The sequence below is a fragment of the Trachinotus anak genome, unplaced genomic scaffold (genome assembly GCF_046630095.1).
Source record: "Trachinotus anak isolate AG129_WGS33_773 ecotype Australia unplaced genomic scaffold, CSIRO_AGI_Tana_v1 ptg000021l, whole genome shotgun sequence".
NCBI lineage: Eukaryota > Metazoa > Chordata > Actinopteri > Carangiformes > Carangidae > Trachinotus > Trachinotus anak.
Genome location: NW_027273872.1, coordinates 6,847,877 through 6,871,425, shown reverse-complemented (window position 1 = coordinate 6,871,425; position 23,549 = coordinate 6,847,877).

The following is a 23,549-nucleotide window of genomic DNA, read 5'->3' as shown; positions in this document are numbered from 1 at the left end:
CAACATTTACTTTATAATGATAAATTGGCAAAAATAAATGTGTATTACCATTTAACTATAAACCACTGGGATTATATGACAAAATGTTCTTGGCCTGTTTGTTACTGTGACATTATACCTCCATGTTTACTTGGAGATTTTGTAAATACAGACCCATCTTAGACAGGTAACATGACACTATTCGTTGCACCTTCCTCTCTATTTGGCTATTTCAGAGTTATTCTTTGCTGGTCAAACCCAAAAGCAAATGTTTGGATTAAACTTGCCCATCCCTTATGCTACACTGACAGAAGCACTGTCCATATAGATCTCCAGTCCTGGGTCAACATTGGCTCTCAGCTGGACTGAGCAGTGGTGAGGTCAGTGGATCAATAGTAAGACCATCCCCCTACTTGTGGATGTGACATCATGTTTTCTATGTAAAACTCTAGAAAATATTAATAGTTTATGCCGGTTATTTGTGTTATGTCTGTATTCTGAGTATTTTTATTGAATTTTTTAAACATGTTTTCATGTATTCCTCCTAAAATGATACTAGTCTGCTGGTGCTTTCAGAAAATGTAGCCCAGAGCCTCATCTACCTAGGCTGAACCAAACATCTTATCTCCACACAGCAGCTCATCCTTAGCCTGGAGCCACTCTTGTTGGGTTTAGTATTAACCTGTCTTCCTCTGCTGTTTGACGGACATCGCCAGGTGTTTGAGTGGCTCAAGGGTGTGGCGCTCTCTTTAGTATGGGCTGTCTCATTGTTGTTCTCTAGTTGAAAACATTGCTGTGTGAGCACATGATAACAGGCCTCAGGCTGGAACAATCGCACTGTGGTGATTTCCCCTTCATTGTGTTCTCTGATGATTTTTCACGTGCCAAGTGCAGTGGCTTAGCTTGTAAAACTAAACTGAAAAAAGGTACTATTGATTCTTACTGTATAGCACTAATTAGGTGCAGTGTGTGTTCATGGGCCAACATTTTACTGCCATTAGCTTCATAATATGCCTCATGTACCAAGTGTGAGCAATTAGTATCATATTTGGTTTTTTTTTTTACCTGGATGATAATTTATGAGTGAAAGTAGCAAAACTTTCCATGGATGTGAAGACGCTGTTTGTTTTGGCACTGCACTGAAATCTGTCAAACCTCTAATGAATCTGTTATCAGGCACTGGATCTAATATTGTGACGTCTGTCCGATCTCCTCATCAGGTTGTTTTCTTTTTCTCTCCCTTTGTTCCTTTTATCCATTAACACTGCTCATTGTCTGTGTAATATATATATGTATATTGTATTTTTATATGTATTTTTAAGTGTAAGTTTAAGTGTTAGTGACATTGTTGATCCAGGACATATAAAATATGTTACTTTCATTTGATCAGAGAATTTTTCCATGGTGGGTACCCTTAAATATACCTTGGTTTATTTGCCCCTTCCAAGACCATACTGTGGGTTCATGCACAAATGTTATAGACAGAAAAAAAAAAAGTTGAGAGCTTGGCATCAAACGTTACTATGTTACAGATTTTACACATCTGTAAAATCAGCATTACCTCCTACAACACATTTTAATTACTACCATGATCACATGTGATGACTGGACACGAGGCCTGTTGTGATTCTAGGCGCATTAAAGATTCATGCATGTCTGCAGGATGTAGAGGGCTGTGGGACCTGGTTTGTCGTTACTAGTCTGTGAATTCTGGGAAACCTTAAGTGGGGTAAATGTATTTCATGTAATCCCCGGATTAGCTTTGCAGCCACCTAATGGCCAGGAATTGGATGCTCTCCTTTTAGGTTTTGTGTCCATTTCACCTGAGGCAACATGGTGGGTGGACTGGTTGGTGAGAGGGAGGACTTAGACCACCAGCTGCTACACGGAGGCTTTAGAGGAGGAGGTGGGCAACAACATCAAGCCGTGACTTGTCCGTCATATAGACAGTGCTAATTTAGCAAACATTTAACATTTGTGTTATACATCTTGTGACTGATGTTTTTATGAACTGCACATTTACAATGAAAGATGTTGAAGTGTAAGGTCTGTTATCTAATATCACAGGGAAATAATGTTGAATTGTCAGAATCATAATGCTCTGACAAAAAAAGAGACCTATATTATGTAATGATTATTTCTAAGAACTTTGAGATCATTTTAAATGTAATAATAGTTTGTCACTGCATTTTGTGGCTTTTTCTCCCTCAAAGTTGTGCAAACATAATTAGATGAAAGGTCTTTGTGTGCGTAACTTTACAAGCTGCCGCCTACAATTAAATCATTTCAGAAAACATCCTTTTGAAATTGTATATGTCAACAGTTTATAACCCATTAAGACTGGGATTCTCAAGCTTTCCCAAAAGGCTAATGATTAAAATATATTGTAATTTGTCATGGCGTCTCATGGCTAGACTAAATGACTACTTTTAATTCGCATTCATTTTGGTTTTGCAATCACTCGTTGCCCTCATTTCACTGTTTACAGCACAGTTTGCCCAACTGATTTTACATTTTATTATGTCATTTCTTGAATAAACTACACTGTTTTTATAAGAAACACATGACCTAGATGAAAAGTGCTGCTCTCTCTATCTGTCTCTCTCTCTCTCTCTCTCCCTCACACATACACACACACACACGCACACACACACACACACACACAAACATGCTCGTTTGGCACATTCACCTTGTACTGCATGTCAAATAAACAAAACTCTCGCTCCCTTTCAAATGTTCAACTCTCTATTTGTCTTTTTTATATAAGAAAATAAAGAAACTCTGGTTAAAAAATTAGTACTCAACTGCAAATTTGTTGTCATCCTACTGGGATCTGGCGTTCTGTGGCCCAGAAAACTCAAAATAAGTGGCCTCTCAAGTTTTCTCACTTGAGTCGTCAAGAGCGATCCAAGGGTTTTCATCACCAGTCACCACACTGATCTGTTTGCATTCACGCAAAACCAAAAGCAAAAAAAGAATATGACAGTTGGACCATAGCTATCCACAAACGATGCCTCAAGGCTTGAAGTGTGAGTTCAACCAAGCGTAAAATGTCAGACAGGGAGCTTCCAGGGATCGCTTGTTGGCAGGACAAAGTGGAAACCCAGCTTCATGTGAGGGGAAAGGGAGAGGACGTTTGGTTTGTACTTTGCAGCTTGTGGATGGCTCTGTGTTCCTCTCAGATGTCATCCAAGACAAGTCTTGCAACACTGACCAGAAACAGAAGTTGTAGCCTATATTTTAGCTGGGTGATTATTTATGTACCTGCCATGAATTTTCACTCAAGCTTTGCCGTGCACCAAAACCTTCCACATCTCCCCCGAAACCAGATGGAACAAGGCTGAGTAACCACAAAAAAAAAAAAAAGTATCAGTCTCTTGAGATTCTCGCTTTCTTGAGTTATGAATTCACCATATGCTGTGCAAAATTATACTTGTGAATCTAACGGCTGAGGTTTGTTTGTGAGAAACTCTATGAGAATAAACACTGCAATCCTGCTTTGAGACCTCAATCAATCTTATCGGGTGGTAGGCTGGATTTGCATGATAAAAACAATCAAATTTGTGGTTTTGAGAGATGATTGCTCATGGTATCCAGCACCAACTGCTTTTCACAGCTAATGCTAATGCATTATCCACAACTGCAAGAGCAGCATCATACGCTGGCTTCGGAATCCATTAACAGTATATTCCTATTGAAAAAAAGAAATCTCAAGCACCATAATGTTACTCCATCAGCTTATCCTGTTTCAGCAAAGCAACGCTGTGCACTGAAAATACACCATCGCTGACAGAGAGAGCCTAATCCAGTGATTGGTTTTACCTTATCACACAACTTAAGGAGTGTACACTTCTAAGCTGACGGATTGAACCTCTGTTCGATACAGGTTTGCAAAACTGAATCTGTTGAGCCTCCAAGATTTGATATGGGTATTTAAAGCTCTGTGCGGCATTAACCGCGGAGCACAACAAATAGCCTGCCTTTTAACAGGGCTAGGGAATCCCGGGGCCAGTTGGGATGCAAATTGAAATGATCCAAGAGTGGATTGAGAAGGTGAGGGTGGGCTTGGATGGGGCTGTGGAGGGTGGATGTGGGAGTAGCGAGGAAAGAGGGCTGTAGGAATGTGGGAATGAGACGAGGTGGTATGAGGCTTGCGGTGAGGGGCTGGTGAGTTTCTGAGGAGTTAGTCGCGATTAGCCTCAAAGACTGACTCATGACTTGAGTGACAACTGTATAGTAACAAATAGTGGCTGTGCTCCCTCCCATCTCCCCCACCTCCCACGCAAAGGGTGACAGTCATTTGGACAGCAAACAGTGGATCACTGCTCAGCTCTCCTCTGCTGCTGCTGCTGCTGCTGGTGGTGTGTGTGTGTGTGTGTGTGTGTGTGTGTGTGTATGTGTGTGTGTTTGTGCTGGTGTGTGCTCCAGTCTGGATGTCAGCAGTTCAAGAAGGGTGAAGGGAGAGGCAGATTCTGTACTTAATGTTCCAGTTACCCATCCACCATGTGATGATGCACGCTTTTATCCCGAATTACGTTACAATGCTGTAAAATCAACGACATCAGTGCTGTTGATTACACAGCTGCGATATTTCTGCCTCAGGCATTTGTGATACAGCAAGACGGCATAGAGACATCATTTTTCAGAATTATCACTGATCGTAAAATCGCTGTGGCAGAGGATATTCTTCCGCGGACAGGCAGACAGACTGAATTGAAAGCATGTTGGCAAACGTTGGGAGAGAGAGCGGCTGAGTTTAAACGATACGTGATAATCAAAACCATGAGGAGCCTTGGCCAGAAGAAACGGCAGCATTAGAGCAATGGAACCACGGTATAAAGTCCTGCATGCTTGCTTCATTAGGTACACAGTCTGCAGACCAGAACATCTGACACCACTAGAACAAATGGGATTATTTTGATTCAAAATTGCCATCATGTTGGCACCTACAGTGCAAAGTCACCCCTGCCAAAATGCACTGACTGTCTTTCAATGTAAACTTTCAGGCAGCCATTTTAATTGTTGATGCTCTCCTGCCAGTGTGAGGATGTGCCAGTCATGCCATCATATGTGCACACTCTTCTGCTTACCTGCACACACACACAAACACACACACTCACAAAGGGCTCATTAAGTTTCTACTGTGAAGCAGCCACTGACTAACGATTGAAGACTGTAACCTACGTACTTTTCATTATTGTAATTAAAAAGGGATGAATTAACACTATGGACATGAAAAGGAGAAGACTCCCTCCACTGACCCTGTTAATCAAGACTGGAATGATCTGCCTAACTGGGATTTAATTGCCTTCTGCTGTTTTCCTCCAGCAATAATTTGGTTTGCGTTGGCTACGCTGCGCCACTGAAGTAAGCCAAGCCCTGCTGGGCCATTAAAAGCAAAGGCACTCTGTTTTGGTGGGTGTGGGGGTAGATGGGAGAGGGGTAGAGGGGATTGAGGGTGGGTGGGTGGGTGGGTGGGGAAGCGTAATGGCAATGCACACAGGGTGACTCATGATCGGGAGTCCATGGAAGTCAATGTAAGACTATAAAGAAAGCAGCTTCCCTCTCTAGGGTGTGGTGAGGTTTAAGGGCTTTCACATACAACTTTAAAGAGCCCAAGTTTTAAATCCTAGGATATACTGTTAAATCACATGGGAGGCTTATTGTTTTCAAGGCTTCACATATAAGCGCCGTTAACCCTCTGAATGCCATTGAAACCAGCCCGATGTATGCTCATTATAGAGCATGAGCAATCACCAGCAGGGCAGGTGTGAGTGCAATGCGTCCGTGTTCGAACACACAGTTCAAGTCGCTCGACTATGTTTCCAGTTATTATCCAGTATCACGTTACGTTCTGTTAAATAAGTGGCTCTCGCCCCTCCTGTGAGTCGTCGTCCCCCCCTCCCCCCATCTGACTGTGTCCATATATGATTGAGCGAGAGCGTTTGTATGACCACCAGCCCGCTGAAACCACCCTGACATCACTGAGCGCCTTTTTTCGCTGCATGTGCAAAACCATCCAGCGGGGCCGAGATTGAGCCCTTTTCATTAATCTATCATCAGCTGTGACTGAGGCTGTCTGCGAGGCAACGCTGCTGGGAATGCTGGGAATAAGATGAGGAGAAACAGATAAATAAATAGGTTGCTCAAAAAAAAAAAAAAAAAAAATTCTGACAGGCATTTGAAGAAAGTTTCTTTTAGTATTTTTTAGCCAAATGCATTAAAAACAAGACTCAAATGAGTAACAAGCATGCATGAAGATATAACATGAGGATATATCTGATGATGGAAGATATCTTTGCACAGTTAACTGGTGCAGATGCAACCAATTTCCTCAGATTTCTTTGTCTATTTTATTTTACATTGAAAAAGTTTTGTTGAAATGTGATATTCCCTGTTGAATGAAAGTGACTCTTGATATTACAGAACTGTTATAATTCATGCTGGTTTAAGACGCTGGTGCAGAAAGACTAAATTCATGACTGAAAAACAAACCTGCCGACTGAATCCTCCAGATACGTTATTTTCAGTTACTTTTGTTTCATTCTTTAAAATAAACATTCATGTCAACCATAAAACCTTTTTATTTATCGCTTGTTTTTCATTTAACCACCCGCAGCTCGTCCTCCCTCGCGTGCTGTGCTGCTGAGACAGTGTCGAGAAGTAAGATATGATTGTATCATCACATATCGATCCCAGCCCCAACCTGCTCCATCGCCTGGTTTTGATTTCTCAAACTGGTGCAAGAGGCCTGAAATTGGTCCTCGCTGTGAATTTCACCGTGGCTGTGTTTTTATTTGTCAAGAAAACATTCATGCACTGCTCAGCCGTGTCCATAGGGCCTGTCTGTCTGATTATCTGTCTGCTCTTTTCTGTTGTGTTTGTCTCTCTGAAGCCTCTGGAATGGCTGTAATAGGTTTCCACAAAATATCTTTTTTATGTGTAACTTGCTCTGAGTTGAAGTTGAACATTGAAACATCTGAACAGAGAACTGACCCCTGACACTCATCCCTCAGTTATTAACACCCCAGCTTTGAAACAAATGGTGGTGAGTGAACAAATGAGAGAAAAACACTGTGTCTTTATTTCATTCTTAAACTGCAGCTTATAAATATGTCTTCGTTTCCTCTGCACATCTGTGCTTTATCTGATGGGGTACATGATTCGGGGCAACCTGCTCTGCCAGCAAGTGTTGTGGCATGGCTCTCACTATAGTTTTTCTCACTGGAAAATATGACTCTGTTGTAGAAATCTATTCATCTGAAAGCTGAGCTGCTGCAGCATCAGTCAGTCGCTCGGTCAGTCAGTCAGAGAGCACAGCTGCTTGAGCAGCTCCTCATCAGTGACTTTAATATGTTTTGAAATGAGATAATGTGGGAAGTTTTAGGCCTTGATGTGTCAAATCTTATGTAATCTTTGGTCGTGATACTGATACTGAAAACCACAAAGTGCATTTGATCTTCTGCTTGAACAAACATAAAAATACTGATGGAAATATGAGGAACATAAAAGTGCAAATTAACAATTTGCAATAGCATTTAACACACACACACACACACACACAATTCTGTCTCATTAATTATCCAACAGGCATTTCAGTGTTTGTATGTCTGGTTATTTTTATGCTGAAAGAATGTAGGATTTTAAATTTCATCATTGTGTCACCATAAATTAGGAAAGTCTTTTTTTTTTTTTTAGTCCATTTAAAATTGCATTATATACATTTTTGGAGTATTTTCTGTCTAACAACGAGAATAAGTTGTATGCCCAAAAACAGACAAGAGCTTCACAGCCATCCACACCCATAATCCCCCCATACAGTGGCGTGGCTGTGAAGTAGCTGAGTGTTTTCACCACTGCTGATAATGCCCATTATTCCAAGGAGGACCAACTACACAACATGACCCTGCTCATTCTAATGAACTCACTAATTTAATATGCCACTGTGCTTTGGTGGCAATAGATTCAAAAACTAATCTGGGCCAAAACTGATTAGGCCTATTAAGTGGTAATGGAGCGGGGGGCACTTAGCATGCTCGGAGGTTAAGCACCTTTATTTAAGGCGTGGCTGCTCTTTTGTTGTCCTGTTGTTAAGCTGATTGCATAGCTGTGACCATCTGTCTACTTGTGTGGTCCTCTGATTCTTTGGACGTGTTCATACTCAGATCTTTCTGATGTCATTTGAAATGTCTAAGTTTGCGCAAGAAGGAAATTGATGTGATTTTGATTTGAACAGCCACACACACACACACACACACACACACACACACACACACACACACACACACACAGAAAAAAAGTTTGACAGCGTCTTCAAGAACATTTCCTGTGCATTTGGGCATCTGCAATCTCACACAGTTTGATATTTGTTGTTGTCAGGAAGAATTTATAGTGAGTGATACAGACAAAAGCTGATGTCAAGTAAAAGTGACAAATGTAGGAAAACTGAGCATATATTTTGACAGGTAACACATTTTATCGGAGACACATAAAAAAAAAAAAAAAAACTCAAACGAAACAGTCCTTTTAAATAGTGCCGACTGCAATTGAATCAAGTGTCAGAGAGCTGTACGTACTAAAATCTCCCTAATGGCAACAGCCTATTGCGTAGTTCTTAAATAGTAGAATAGGCTTTCATTGTCTTTTGATGTGTGACTGATCTGCCGACCAACACAACCAGAAGGCATTCCTTACCCAGAGAGCTGGCTGTGGATCCTCGCTCTCTGCCAGCTGAACGCTCACTGCCACGGCACGTTTTCTTCTCACTCCCAGAAGGCCTTGACACTTTTCTGGCATGTATGAGGGATAGATCATGGGGCATAAAAAAAGACAATGTCCTGCAGTGTGGAAGATTTATGGCCGGACAGCTCGCGCAGACCCATATGTTTAGGAGGGTGGAGATGGGGCCATTCTCAAAGCTACAATCAAATACATCTCAATTAGAGCGTCTTCTTTTTTTTTCCTCGCAGTAATACCTCCTTTAATTTGATGGGCTCAAGACAGACAAGCCAGACTGCAACGCGAGAGGCATTTAGAGCCTTTGACGTGGTTTTTATGTTAGCTCTGAGTGCAGTTATTTCTCCTCAGATGAAGCCTGATTTAAAAAAAAAAAAAAAAAAAGAAAACTTAAAATATTATAAAATGGTGCCAGACATGAAAAATGTCTTTTTTATTTGGCTTGAGACAAATAGATTTTTAAATTACAAGCTGGAGTTACTGAAGCTTTTAAAGAGAATAAAAGGTCTACTGAAGAAATTAAAATCCTTTAAGTAATGAATTTATGCATCAAACAAAATGAACAATCGGGATGACTGAACCCAAACTGCACTAATATGCCGAGGATTTTGCAAAACAGCAAGTGCCTTCATTCCTAACCTATGTTTTTAGTTTTATTAACGTTATTACATTTTATTTTGGTGTGGATATAATCGGCTCATGTCAGCTTACCTAGACAACACAGCTTCATATATCTGTATTTTGTAGGAATTTGTTTGTTATGAGGTATCCAGCAGTAAGGTTAGATTTGCAGGGAAATGACAGTGGGACGGTGGGATGGTTCACACATCTAAAGCAGGTGTCAGACGCCATCTACTGGTAGCTCAAGTTGCTCTATCTTTCAACATGCCTGCTGCTACATGCTGTCCACATTCTCACAGAGGGCACTGGATTTAAAAGACACTGTGTTTTACACATATTGAAGACCAAAATGTTTTCACATCACTACTTAGACTCATTGGCTGCAAAATAAAAACAGGACTATTTGAGAATCAATTTACCGACATATAGAAATAGTTCTTCCTATATTATGAAGGCAAATGGAGAGAAAGGGAGACATGTATGTAATGGATGAAACAATTATGAAATGCGATGTACTAGATTTCTAGACATCAAAAAAAATAAATAGATCATACTGTGAGCAACAAATAATTTATATACTGATGTGATCTGAAATGAAAATAGGAAATGTTATGTGGAGAAATATGTAAATAAACTGATCCCAACAGTAAACACTTCGCTGTAAATCAGTAGAAAGTGTTTATGCTGAAAACTAAAACCAAAATTACCTAAAGAAAAAAGTCAATTTGCTCAAACAAGCCAAAATCAAACAAACACTATACAGATTGAATAATTCTGCTCGGGACTCAATCAAGTCCCGTCCCCAGCCGTGTCAGTGCAGTCTCAGAAGATTTTGAGGCTGAAAGCACAGCCACGGAGCAGCTGAGCACCATCCTGTCTGTGACTCCACCATGTGACCCTGCGGCCTGTCTACCCAGATGGCCACTTTTCTGTCTGCCTGTCTGTCTGTCTCTCTGCCTGTCTCCGTCTCACAGCTCCACCCATCTGAACCCGGTCCCTGAGCCGGCATGGGAGCTCTTCCTCTGATGGCTCACTGAGCCCTGCTGCTAACCAGCACCAAAATATCCAGAGCGGCACGGGCTGCGGTGTGTGAGGGGTTAAATTGTGTGTATGCAACTTTATAGATCAAAGTTTGTATGTGTTTTTCACAGAGGCTCATAAATAGGTTATACCGATTCCAATAGCTTCCAATAAGTATTTCCCACAAATTTTTAAAAATCTACTATTTTTATGCCCCAAAAATGTCAAGACTTGAGTGTTTTTTCCTCCTGATATTCTTCTGTGATGGAAAGGTCAGTGGAAAAACATTCAAATCAAATTGCAGTGAAAACTCAAACTGATGAAAAAATCCTTTACAGCTTTTTCTAGCGGTGACTCACTGTTTAAAAGAAAGAGAGATATAAAACTCCCTTTAGACAAAAAAAAGAAACAAACTTCTGTACCTAACTAAACTTCTAAAATAGACACAATGATGAACCAGTGACTGATGTTTCAGCCTAATATCCTGATCTATCATGAACACACTTTTGTGTTGAACAGAACAAAATGAAGTTTGTGAGGCAAACTGTTCCTGTGTAGACATTAGGAAAAGAATTAAGATTGCGTTCAGGTACTTCAGACCATTTGTAGGTTATTTTTACAGATGCCATTTTCCATGACCCTGTCTTGTAAGATGACTCTGGCTCTTACGAGCAGGAGAGATGGCCGCCCTCAGGTGGGCGTCTTCCTTACCCAGGACTGCACAGACCACGCCCCCGACATGGAGGATCTCCTTCGAGTCGTGTTTTTATCGTTTCTGGACTTAAGTGTAGGCCACTTAACTATCTAAGCTTTCGTAGTGATCATCCCATTTATCTGGGATTATTGCAGTGAATTTACTGTTTGGTCTTCTTCCAGGCCTAAAATGTCAAGTCCAAAGTCATGTATGCAGTAGCTTTATTCGGTAAGACCTTCGCAGATCCGTCCAAAGCTGGTAGCAGTTGATCTTTGGATAGAGCATGAAATAAATAAATCCTCTTTAGCAGATCAATATTCATCCTATTTAATGCTGGATGTGAAACTGCTGGATTTGAGGTGGTAATGCTGATGTACAGCTAATCGTTGGAAAATAAGCAGCAGGGCTTTGCGATTCTCCAGCAGATAGTTTAAACAGGAAGACGGATGAGTAAATGCCGATTGTCTAGGCAGTGAAAAACCTGGTAGTGATTACTTGTAATTTATACCTTCCAATTAATACGCAGCGAGTCTCTTCAGGAGTGGGAGGGGATGGTGTGAGGAGTCATGTTGATGAGTGTGTTATTGAAGCAGGAAAATGAGCCGGTGACACATTTCCTGCTGCAGTTTCACAGTAATGACATTGTACACTAATGATATTAGTTGACACCGCTTGTATAAATAGAGAGAGGGGAAGTGAATTGATATAACAGAAGGGATGTGAGGTTTTATTATTATTCTTCTCACTCCCTGTGTATTTCATCGTAGAGAGAACAAGCGAGAGGACATGACCTCTGGCGGGATTGGATTTTGGCATGAGGGAGGAACTGACTCTTCCTCCATGTGTAAATTCACTCTGTGGTAACAGCACTAAAGCACCTGTGACGGAGTGTGACAGTGGAGAGTCCACAGGGCTGTGACTGATAAGTTCGCCGTGTACACTATAAGGCCGGTTCCCATAGCATACAATACATTAAAGCATCAAGAACTTGACCAGTGTAATTTATGGCTGAACTCTCTGTTCCCTGTTGGGAAGAGCCCCGCCCACACAGACTCTCAGCCTTTCTGGCCAGTGATTTACTTCACTTGTAGCTACTATGAATTGAGGGCTGAGGTCTGCATACCGACTCTGTACAGTCGTCTTTCTAACGTGAGCAGGACTGCGACTCGCTTTGATGGATCGTCCCAAGATGTTTCCTAATTCCAGAAACAAATGAGTAAGGAAATATTTTGGAAACAAAAAAAAAAAAAAATGTCTATTATGAAAAATTAAAAGCGCGTCTGCTTGTGTGTCTTGACTTCACAGACCTCACTGGGATAAGCAGGATTTGAAGTTCTTTTCCTTTTAATAACAAATAGACCAAAGGATTTTTTTTCTCCATATTATGGAGTGTTTCAATCTCCTTTTTTTTCTCAGGCCAACAATTAGTTTTCCCATAAAGCACCAAAACTTACAGTATTACAATTCTCCTACAGGCTAATAATAGAAGCTATGGATAAATTCTGCTCTCTGGCCCTTTTCCACACTTGCTGCACATCCTGAAGCATTTTTTTTAAAAGACCCAGGCTTTTCATCTTCTGCTACTTGTGTAAACCAGAAGAGTTAGTCCTGTCAATTACCATAAATCAAGGTGCTGTTATAAGCAGGACTGTGAGATGATGACACAGAGACCTTCAAATATAAATATTATGCCATTAAGCTCTGGGATTACATTTATGACCTAGCAGGTACAAAATCTATTTTTTTTCATCCGGCACACATGATACCCATATGGCTATGCAACTGACATAAATACACAAACAATAAATTTTGTAACTTAGACCCAAAACACCTGTGTTCTTGTGGCTAGAACTGAATAGCACAGTAAAACAGAGAGTGGTGGTTGAGTTATTGTTGTTTGGAGACTATTGCACAATAAAGTCACTGTCAGTGGTGTGTTCAAGAGCACAAACTATGTCTGTAGATTCAAGATTCAAGACCTTTATTTGTCACATGGAACATGCAGCAATGAAAATGAGAAATGTTTTTCCCTGATAGTCTCCAGCTGTTGCAACTTTATTAAAAAATGTAAAAAAAAAAAAAAAAAGAAAACTAACTAAATAGAAATATATATATAGCTAAAAAGCTAGACAGAGGTAACAAAATCAGAACACATGAGCCAAAACAGTTAACTGAGAATACTGTAGTACAGTAAAAGGAGCAATAATTTGCTGGTCATTTCTTGAATGTTTGATAATTTACTCTATGTTTAGTTGCATATCTAGAAAATAAATGTGGATGGCTTTGACTGTAAATTCATTAAAAAACAAGTTGTTGGTCACTGAAACTGTGCTGGAAACCACAGATTCCAGTGCAAAAGGAGGGGGGGGGTATGCATCGAAGGAGACCGGCTCAGTGCTACAAAGCTGCCGAGCCGGGATGTTTACCAAGGATTTTTGGCTCACCAAGCTGAAGGGCTAAGAGAGAAAAGAAGAAAGGAAAGACGAAAGAGGAAGAGAACGAAGAAAAAAAAAAGAAAAAGATATTTGGCATTTCTGACTTTTCCTCAACAAACACCCCAGGGTCTAAGAGTCTCATTTAAATAAACAAAACCAAGGGGGCTGGATCAATTTGTGGACAATAAGCTTTGCCTCGGGGCCCCGTGCTCTGACAAGCTTCGAAAGTGGCGCCGGACTGTGTCTCGCTGAGTCAGAGGTAGAAATCCCATCCTTCAACAAGTTGTTGTGAAGCAATGTTCACAGGCTTCACTGGTGGCCTCAGCCGCCTCTGCACAACTTTGAAGTCAGTGGAAGCAGACTCGGCAGCAAATAGGCAAATCTCCATGTACAAAATGGCCGCTTGCCTCAAAGGAGGAGTGCAGGAGAGGAGAAAAAAGCAGCTCTTGGCTGTGGGGAGAGGAGCTTGGACTGAAAACGCCGCCTGGACCAGATGTCGGATTTAGGAAACTGACTGGAGCACCTGCAGACTCCAGCAGCCAGGTCTCTGTCCTGGGCCACTCCAAAGGTCATGACCTCTCCTCAGAGGTAAACGAGGGGGTTTCATCAGGTTTCCATGTGCTGTATCTTTGACAGCAGTAGTACAGTGGGGCCAGTGTTCCTTGTTCTTTGTAGTTACCACGTATGACCAGCAGAGAGCGGCCATGACACAAAGAAACCCCACAAGATCAGGGTCAGCAGTTTTTAAAATGTCAACAAAGATTGCAGGAAGTCATAATTTCTGCTGTAACTTAGCTGTTGAAGCTTATGAAGATGTGTTTAATGTGCATTAGAAGAATTGCGTCTGTTCCATGAAATAGACATTCAACTCTGCCTCATTCTTATTAAAGCATGTGAGCCAGTCATAACATTTTCTAGTCTGCATTTGGCCTTAATATATAATGCTGAGGTAAAACGTATGTGTATGGAAGACTGAGTCATGTTGTGAGGAAGGAGTGATGATTTATTTTATGTCCAGAATTATGCCTAAGTGGATTAACATTTGCCTTTTGATCTATACAGTTTGGGTCACAGGCCTTCACCAGTATGTTGCAGGCTGATGTGAAATAAAAGGTGACCATAAATACAACTGCGACTATTTGAAGAGGAGTGGTCAGCTGTGATGTGTGATGTAGACCACTAGAGACTGAACTACATCCACCAAAGACAGTTTTTTTCACCCAAAATAAAAGCTCTACCATCAAACCAAGGATTTGATAAGAAATCATTGCATTGGCTGGAACACTGAAAATGTTTTTCTTTTCTTTTCTTTTCTTTTCTTTTCTTTTCTTTTCTTTTCTTTTCTTTTCTTTTCTTTTCTTTTCTTTTCTTTTCACTGTATTGTATAATTCTAGTCTTAGTTTAACTACCACTGCAGTACCTTGCACGTTGTATGCACTTACATTTTGGACATTTAGCTACAGTAAATGACTGGCGGGTGAGTGCTGATGATCATATGTTGCATCAGATTTTCAATTCATTTACTGGGGGTGTATCAGAGGGACTCAGGGATGTGTGTGCCATGGTGGAACGTAAAGGACAATAACTAATTGTCTTTCTAGCTTTTTAAAGACGGATTATTATCAACACACTCTGTCAGGAGCGTCTTTAAATATGAGGAATTTTAACTTCATTCCTGCAACAGATTAATCTCCCAAGCTTGTGTGCTGCTGTCAGTCCAGTCAGCCAAATGACACTTGTTGACCAAAGCTGTCAGTTTGTACTAATACAAATACACCAGTGCACTAGTACAAATCTGAGAACTACTGGCAGTAAAATTTTACTTTCTATGAAAAATGTATATTAACACACATAATGAATTAACAAGCAAAATTGTTGTTTTCATTCTATTTGTAATTACAGTAAGGAACCTGAGGCAACAGAATTTACAAGTATCAGCCTAAAACACTGGTAAATGTTCAAATCATAATTCCTCTGTCAGTTTGTTTTAGAGCTCAAACACACAAAGAGACACATTACATTCACTGTGGAAACACTCCTTTGTTCTAAGTATAAATTCCTAAACCTTTTTTTCAGTAGTGATGAACTTCAGAGCTGGCCTCTCTCCATCTTATCTACCCTTCATTGTACAGCCAGGGGTCACTTGGGGTCACTGACAGTCTGTTTGACACAATACTCCACAACCCAGCCTCCAAACCTTATCGTGACATGGCCGACATTTCCACAATGTATGACTGTCCATAAATGGTTGGGGACCTGAATCACACCAGCAAGATCCGATGAAAAATATGACATCACCGCCAAGGCGGGACAGAAGAGTGCGATACCACTGCCGGCAGTGTCCATCTGCTGTCAGGTACACACTGAAAGTGTCACTCCTCGCTTATCAAGGAAATGAATTAGTGACAGTCCCTGCCAGTTGGAACTGGCTGCAGGAATACATTAACAGAAATAACAGAAGTTTTCCCAGGACAGACAGAGAAACCCTTGATTTTAAAGGCCCCTCCCAGAAAATTAAGTAAGAAAACTGAGAGAACCCATTGGCTTTCAACATTAGGTTTTATTTTGTGGGTGGTTATTTGGGGATCAGAGTTGGTTTATTAGGATTTCCATATTTTTATGGGTGAATAAACTAAATGTTTGAACCTATAAAATGGAAAACCTTAATCAGTTAATGGCTCTTTTGAATTTAACATTTGACATTTTTCAAAATATTTTTCCATGACTATTTCTAAACACTCACTTCACAAACTACATTTTTAAAATCCTGCAAGGCTCCAATTGTTATTTTTTTCTTCATCCTCTTCAACTGATTGAACCAAGGTGTAGAAAATCATCATCATTTCAGTCAAGTTTTATTTTTTGTTTCACAGCTCCACTATTTTCCCGAGGTAAGATCTGAGAACTACTGGCAGTAAAATTTTCAGAATAAAAGGACAATTTACTACCATGGGTCAGGGGGAGGTCAGCCACGTTCATGCTTTGACTCCCCTGAACTGACAGGATGCCCTTTCTGTTGTTTGCTCACATTTGAAAAGATTTTTCATTTGTCTACTTACTGTCCTTAAAAACATTTTCATGGGCTCTCATGTTTGATATCAACACTTATACAGGGGAGGTATGACTTGTTCTTCAGATTGTATAATTGAAGGAATTGAGACTCTTAATTTCTTTGATCCCATGGCTTCCTGAAATGGCCGGCTTAAACACTGCTCTGCTGTTCTCTCGCTTCCCACAGGAGACTTTCCATCCCATCACAGACACTGAACGAGCTAGTGTAAGCCTCTCTAAGTCACTCTTAGCTCTGCCGCCTCAGCTTGTATAAACCAATTCATGCTGAATAAGACCATGTTAATCTGGGGTTTACAACGGGACTAAGTCACTTGATTTCTATCCTCTGCTAACCTGAAGTTGCTGCGATGGCCAACTGGACTCATGGCTGCTGGTGTTTTTTTGTTTTTTGTTACTGTTCCCAAGACAATGTGTTCTTGTTTTCATCTGAAGTTCTCCTGTCGCTTTGTGGTGTTGAAAAGCAAGGATAAGGCACACACCGACGCACACACATATGCACACTGCGTCCAGAAAAAGGGGGCTTCAGTTCCCATTTTCCTGCATGCACCAAAAACTACAGATAAATGAATTCAGATGGGGTTTTCACAACTTTACTACCATGGGCACCAACTGAGATGAAAACATATTCCCATCTAATTAATGCTGTGAACATAACACAGGCATGTGTGTGATGTAAAACCCACATTACACACCAACGAGTTTACTTTTTTCTCTAAAGAGACTTTCATCTTTCTATGCGGAATTATTGCGGCATTGCACAGGCCATTAATGAAGATAAGATAAAGATAATTATGCCGAGATCAAAAATGGCTATTTTAATGGAACAGTTCTCAATACAAAATTTAAATCAAATGTATAAAGTGGGAGCAGAAAAGACAAAAGAGTGTAGTTTGACCACTGAGTGCTACAGACACGTCAATAAAAGTGAAAGACATAACAGATAACAAGTCTTTAACAGAGCTCAGCTGTGTCAGAAAATACTTGGAATACATGGAACTAGTTCTTCTTTAATTTCCTTATAGTTTGATCCAGAGATCATGGAGACTGAATGCAAAACTATCAACATTCGACTACACTAATAATCTGTATGAGGCACTTTTTCTCAAGCTTCACAGCCATGGATAATAAAAATTAGCAATACACAGGACAGATAAAGCTCTACAACACTATTAAGTAACTAACTATAAATAAGCCCCTGTTTTCTCCAACTTCTTGATGGGACCTTTTTTGCAAACATACCTGGTGCGTGTTATACTTTAACAGCCTTGACAAGGAGTTTGAAGTTGATGAAAACCTGTCATCAGGAATCCTCCAATTCAGGCTGCAAGGTGTTTGTTTCTGTGGGAGACTGGACTTATCAGCGACTGTCTGCACAGTGTGATATATGGAAGGATATCGTCTCTAGGAGGTAAAAGCACAAAGAATGGCAAGATCTATTGATTCAGTGTATGAATGAATACTCAGGGAAAAGTTAATCTAGTGCCAAATGATATCCAGTTTATGAAAACCTTTTTGCATCAGTGAGTGTCTGGTTGGACTTTCTTAGGAAAAATCTTCTGGTACAATAGAGGTGTTTTAAATACAAGATGTAAGATGTAAATGATGTTTACAAGTTTTTAAAGATAATCAGTAGATGTCTGTGAAGAGTCTCAGTCATCCAGGTCTTGGTGTTTTTAAGTTCTGTACGAAGGCAACTGTACTTATCACTAAACTTATCACATGGCAGTTTCTCAAGAACTGAATTCAAGACTTCAAACATGCAGTGTTTCCTCTGACTGAGTCCATTTTATACAGAAGCTCTGTCCATATTTTGACAGAATCCAAAAACACTTCTGCTTGCTTATCAAAGTTTCCAGACAGAACGCAGAGAATCGGTTCAGATGTCATTTTACAGCTCTTTACATATTCACACAAAAACTAATCCGCACAAAGTGCCCGACATTACTCAAAGGTACCTCCAAAAATGCAGTTATCAGAGGCCCCGTGTGGAGTACAGTCAAAGAACACCCGGCCCTCTGCTCCTTATCTCTGCACTCTTCAGTGTGGGTGAGTGTTTGGTGGAGGGAGATGGGAGGGGAGATGAGTGGAGCTGCAGAGGGGTCTACATTGTGTTGTGTGTGTGCATGGGCACTGGAGCCTCTCGTGACTGGACATTGTCAGGTGGGGTCAGCTGCAGGGCCGGCCTGCGAGCTCGACCAGGAATGCAGCCGTCTTATCAGTTGTAAAGGAGCTCTAGACCCTCTGGAAGAAAAGCAAACGTCTCTGTAGGAAGACACAGATGGGTCCTATGGGAGATTTTTCTTGCCCCGCTTCGCTCTGGTTGGCAGATTTAGAGCTGTGGCGCAGATACCAAGTGACTCCAACTGTCATGGAGGCTGTGATTGAATGTTTCCCTTTTTTATCCCTTCACCTCCCTTTCTACTAATATTTTGATAGATTTATGCAACATACTGATATGGTGATTGTTCATCTACCAAGACAGTAGCTACAGGAGCTTCAAACCTCATTCTTAGTTAAAACTGAGGTGCAGTTACATAGGTGTTTACATACAGTAAAGTAGTCTGTAAGAAAACATATAATTGACATTAACATCTTAGATTTTGTTGTTTTTGTGTAGTGTTGCATGTTTTAAAAGGAGTGTCAGTCAGTTTGAGAGTCAAGAGATATCAAAATTTTATTACATTCTAACCAAATTAATCAGTTTACCAAGAAAATAATCATCAAATTAATCAAAATGGAAATAATCACTAGTTAAACTCAAAGTAAGTAATCTGAATTGTCATGAATTAAAATCTGATAATAATGTGAATCTCTTATATTAATTTCATTAAATTTTATAAAGTTAGACATCCACAGAGCATGAGGCAAAAAAGTCGACACAGTTGACAGTGAGCTTCGAGTTAAAAGGAGAAAGTTTTCAAGTTTTTCTGTTTTGATGAAAAATTCAGATGGATTTTCTATCAGCTGTGAAGTTGTTGAACTCAGTCTGCCTTTCTCTCTTGGGCCATTTCTCATCCCATAATCCCCTGCACTGTCTCCTCCCTGGCAAGCCTGGCCAATCAAAGACCTTAAATGGGTGTGTGATAGGGGATGGGATGAACCCATTACCGTGGTGACGACTGAAACCCTCCCTACAAACAGCCAAGTCACTAAGTCGCCGACTTGTTGCTCAGCGGGAAGCAAGCACTAGTGGATTAACGCTGCAGCAAACATGCCCAAGGGCCAACACAGCCAGGGGCTCTGACCCCTCAGGATGGGGGGGGGAGCAACACCTCCATGTGAAGCTCATAAAAAACAGGCCATCAGGAGGTAAAGGAAGCCCCCTCATACTGAGCTGACCAGCAGATTTGCATTGTAAGGACTGGCGCGGTGAGGCTGTCGGGTGGTCGTGACCCCGTCTCCATGGCACTGAGAGGTTGACAATCCAAAAGTAAATCCTTCAGCTCACAGAGAGCAGACTTATATATAGACTCAATCTGGTCCCTTATTTAAAGTCATCAGTGGAATAAAATAGGGCATGTGTGATTGTATACTGAAGTCAATGACAAACAAATTTGCTTTTTTCATGGCACCAGTACCTGCTGCACCCACACTGGACTGACCCGGTGTGGAATTATCTGTGGCTTTTGACTGTGTAGCAACAAAAAGAGGTTATTCCTTCCGGAGGCCTCCCTACTGTGTTTAAATTGGACTGCCACTGAGCTAAACAGAGAATAACACTGAAAAAAAGTCTTACTGTGGTTGAGCGGAAACACAATTTAGGCTGTTTTTTCTTTTTAATTATTATCCATACAGCTGGGCCTCAGTATCACAGAACTGCTTTTATCTATCAGGTCCAGGTCTTTAGTCTGACCCCAAAAAGAGAAGATGATGATCAGAAAATAACCAGTACAAGTTAGCAGTAACAGTGTCAGCATCAGTCCATCGTGTGATGTCTTTGACAGACTAACAACAACTAAAATATATCATAAATGAGGGGTTTTCAACCCATCTTCACTGGTTTTATAAGTCCACCGCTTGTGGCAAATGATTCTGATCGTTCAGGTCAACACTCAGATTGGGAACCACAGTCCTAAACAATTAAGAAAGCAGTATTAAAAGACATAAGTGGCAACTCTATGAAAATGTATTAACACATATCAAACAATAGTAAAGTGTTTTGCTCTCCCTTCGCCATCATCTGAAAACTATTAAGTAAGATTAATACTTTTTCCATTAAAAATAACTTGGGGATGATTTTTCACACATATCACTGAATATGTGTCATAAAGTCACAATGAGATCCATCACTTCAATGTTTGGTTGCGAGTTTTGATGTGGAGACTTTATGAAAACTTTCTCTTCGGCTCTTCTGCCAGGAGACAGCAGCACCAGTGACATTCATACCAGTGTCAGTGCATATTAATGGTGATGATGATGACTTTCATCTGTTTTTTTTGTTTTTTTTTTCCTCCCACCATTGTCATGTACAAACACAGCTGATGTTTTTTCTCACTTGAGTTCAAATGTTGCTCGGTTGTTATATGTGTTATATGTGAGTGGTCTGACCCCTTGGCTTCTTTCCAGTTCACTTCAAACTACAACAAAAACTACATCATAATCATAAGGTTTAAATTATACAGTGCATATATACACATATCACTTCTATGTGACTGCACTGCACTATGTATACACTGCACATTACATTCTGTGTCACCTTCAACACAACAAATTACACCAGACAACATACCCATCAGCATCACTCTAAACAAATTGCCACCTAGCTGACCTCAAGAGACAGAACATCTAAACACACAGAGAGATGTGTACATTACACACACAGACGCACACATTCTCCCTCAGTCTAATGACCATTGCAGAGATAAATTAGAGAGAAGAATGCTTATATACAAGCTTTATATGTTCAGATTAACATGCAAAGAGCTGGACAGGTTGAATCTCTGCAAAGCGATTGCACGTAACGAAACACTTCAGGGAGAATCCTTCACAGTTAATACATTTTACCTCACGCAAACACTTTTTAAACGCCTTTTCTTGTATTGTTATAAATAGGAAAAAATTAGATTGTAATGTCACACTATATTTAGAAAGATGAAGCAAAAGCAAACTTTTCTTTACTGAATTTATTGTGCTTTTGTCTCACTGAAAGTTACCATGGTTATGTTGTAGCATCATGATGACACATCATATGATGCATGATATATCAGTGGTCAGCAGTGTGAGTGCTTTCTATGCATTCTTCTGAATAATACTGATGTGTTTAAGTTGTACAAAGGCTGGAAGAGCACAGCAAAATGAAGAAAACGTTTCTCATTTTTCCATATTCACACTACTTTTTCTCAAGTTAATGTATGTGTTAATATATTGGAAAAAGTGTAATAAGTACCTGCTGTTTGAAAATGATTAATAGCTCAAAAGTTGAAGACTTTGGCTGACACTGCAACTGACTGGGTTTTCTTATACTTTAGACAGAATGAATTCTGAACTTTGGGTTTTCCAAAAAGCTGTTATTCCCCCGAACTCCTCAAGAAGCCTTAATGAAAGTGTTATGCAGGGCAATGATGACAGACACAAATGACTGATTCAAATGTCCATCATTTAGTCCAAATGTGGCCCATAACTCTGAGGTGTGTTGGCACTGTGGGGCCAGAGCGTCCCGCTAAGCCAGAAGTCTGAGCGATGAGCTGCAGAAGCGCCAAGGCTCATCTCTGCAGAGGCAAGCGGGGCCTCATGTGTGACTGAGTGGGTGCTAGAACGCCAAGCAGAGAAGTGCCAGGTCACAGAAAAGGTTAACAAAATCAAGGCAGGGAATTTACGAGCGTCCGTGCTTCACAAGCGATGTCGCCGGCGGCAAGGGGGGGGAGTGTAAAAGACAAGGGTGGATGAGAGGATTATAGAGTGTGTGGGAGCATGTGTGTGGACGTATGTGTGTTTGTGTGCATTTGGTGGTGGGATCCCCACCTACTTTGCAAGCAATACATTGTGACAGAATGATGAGGGTCCTTTACTGTGAGTGTGTGTTCACTTCACACACTGTTGGGCTGGTGGTACTCTGTAAAGTGACTAAAAGCAGCTGAGACATCATGAGGGTCCGCAAACGCCATCATCTGTCAATCTCACCTGAGCTGAACTGATGAACAACTTCAAATTCAAAATCAAGTTGCTTCAGTCTTGGAAAAAACCTTGTGAATCAACTTTACTTGTCTTTATGTTAATTTTTGTTACTTCTCTGCTTTCAAATGTCTAAAAACTAGAAAACTAGAAAACTAGACCTATTTTATATATTTTTGTTGAGTTGTGTACTTTCATCATCGCAAATGTGTCCAAGAATATTCAAGCCTTTTCCAGAGAAATCTGTGATTTTAGTGAAGTTAACGGTCCATTTAATTTGGTTGTTTGCCAGTCGTATCATATCATCAGCAACATCACTTATGAGGCATGGACACTTGTAAATTCCCTGCCTTGATTCCAGCATTGTGGTTGTCTGCCAAAAGCAGTCAAAATGTACTTTTCATCCAGTTGTAAGCCACATTTTTATAATACACTTTTAAAGTCTTGGTCGTTTTTAACTATGTATTTGAACTAGATGAAGGATTTTTGCAGCAGCTCGGTTCACAGCCCCTCTGAGACGTCCTGTGGCCACGGAACAGTGTCAGAGAAATTAATTTTTAACATCAAACTTTTTTCAATATTCTAAACTGTTTTGATCACCTTGTCTGTTTGTCTTGGAAAGGAGGAGACTTCTATGGAAAAAAACCTCCTGAACAATTGACAATGAAGGAATCCTAAGCAGTAGTAGCTGACAACTACCACTACCTTACCCACGCTACTTCACAATGTCACCAAACTCTGTCTTTTGTTATTGTTTTGGTCTGATTGAGATGCATAGCAGCAGAAAATTATATATTGTACGTTTAACTGACAGTTCAGACATGCATATGTAGATATCGTGAAACCCATTCAAAACCTATTACGAATATTTTCTATCAATA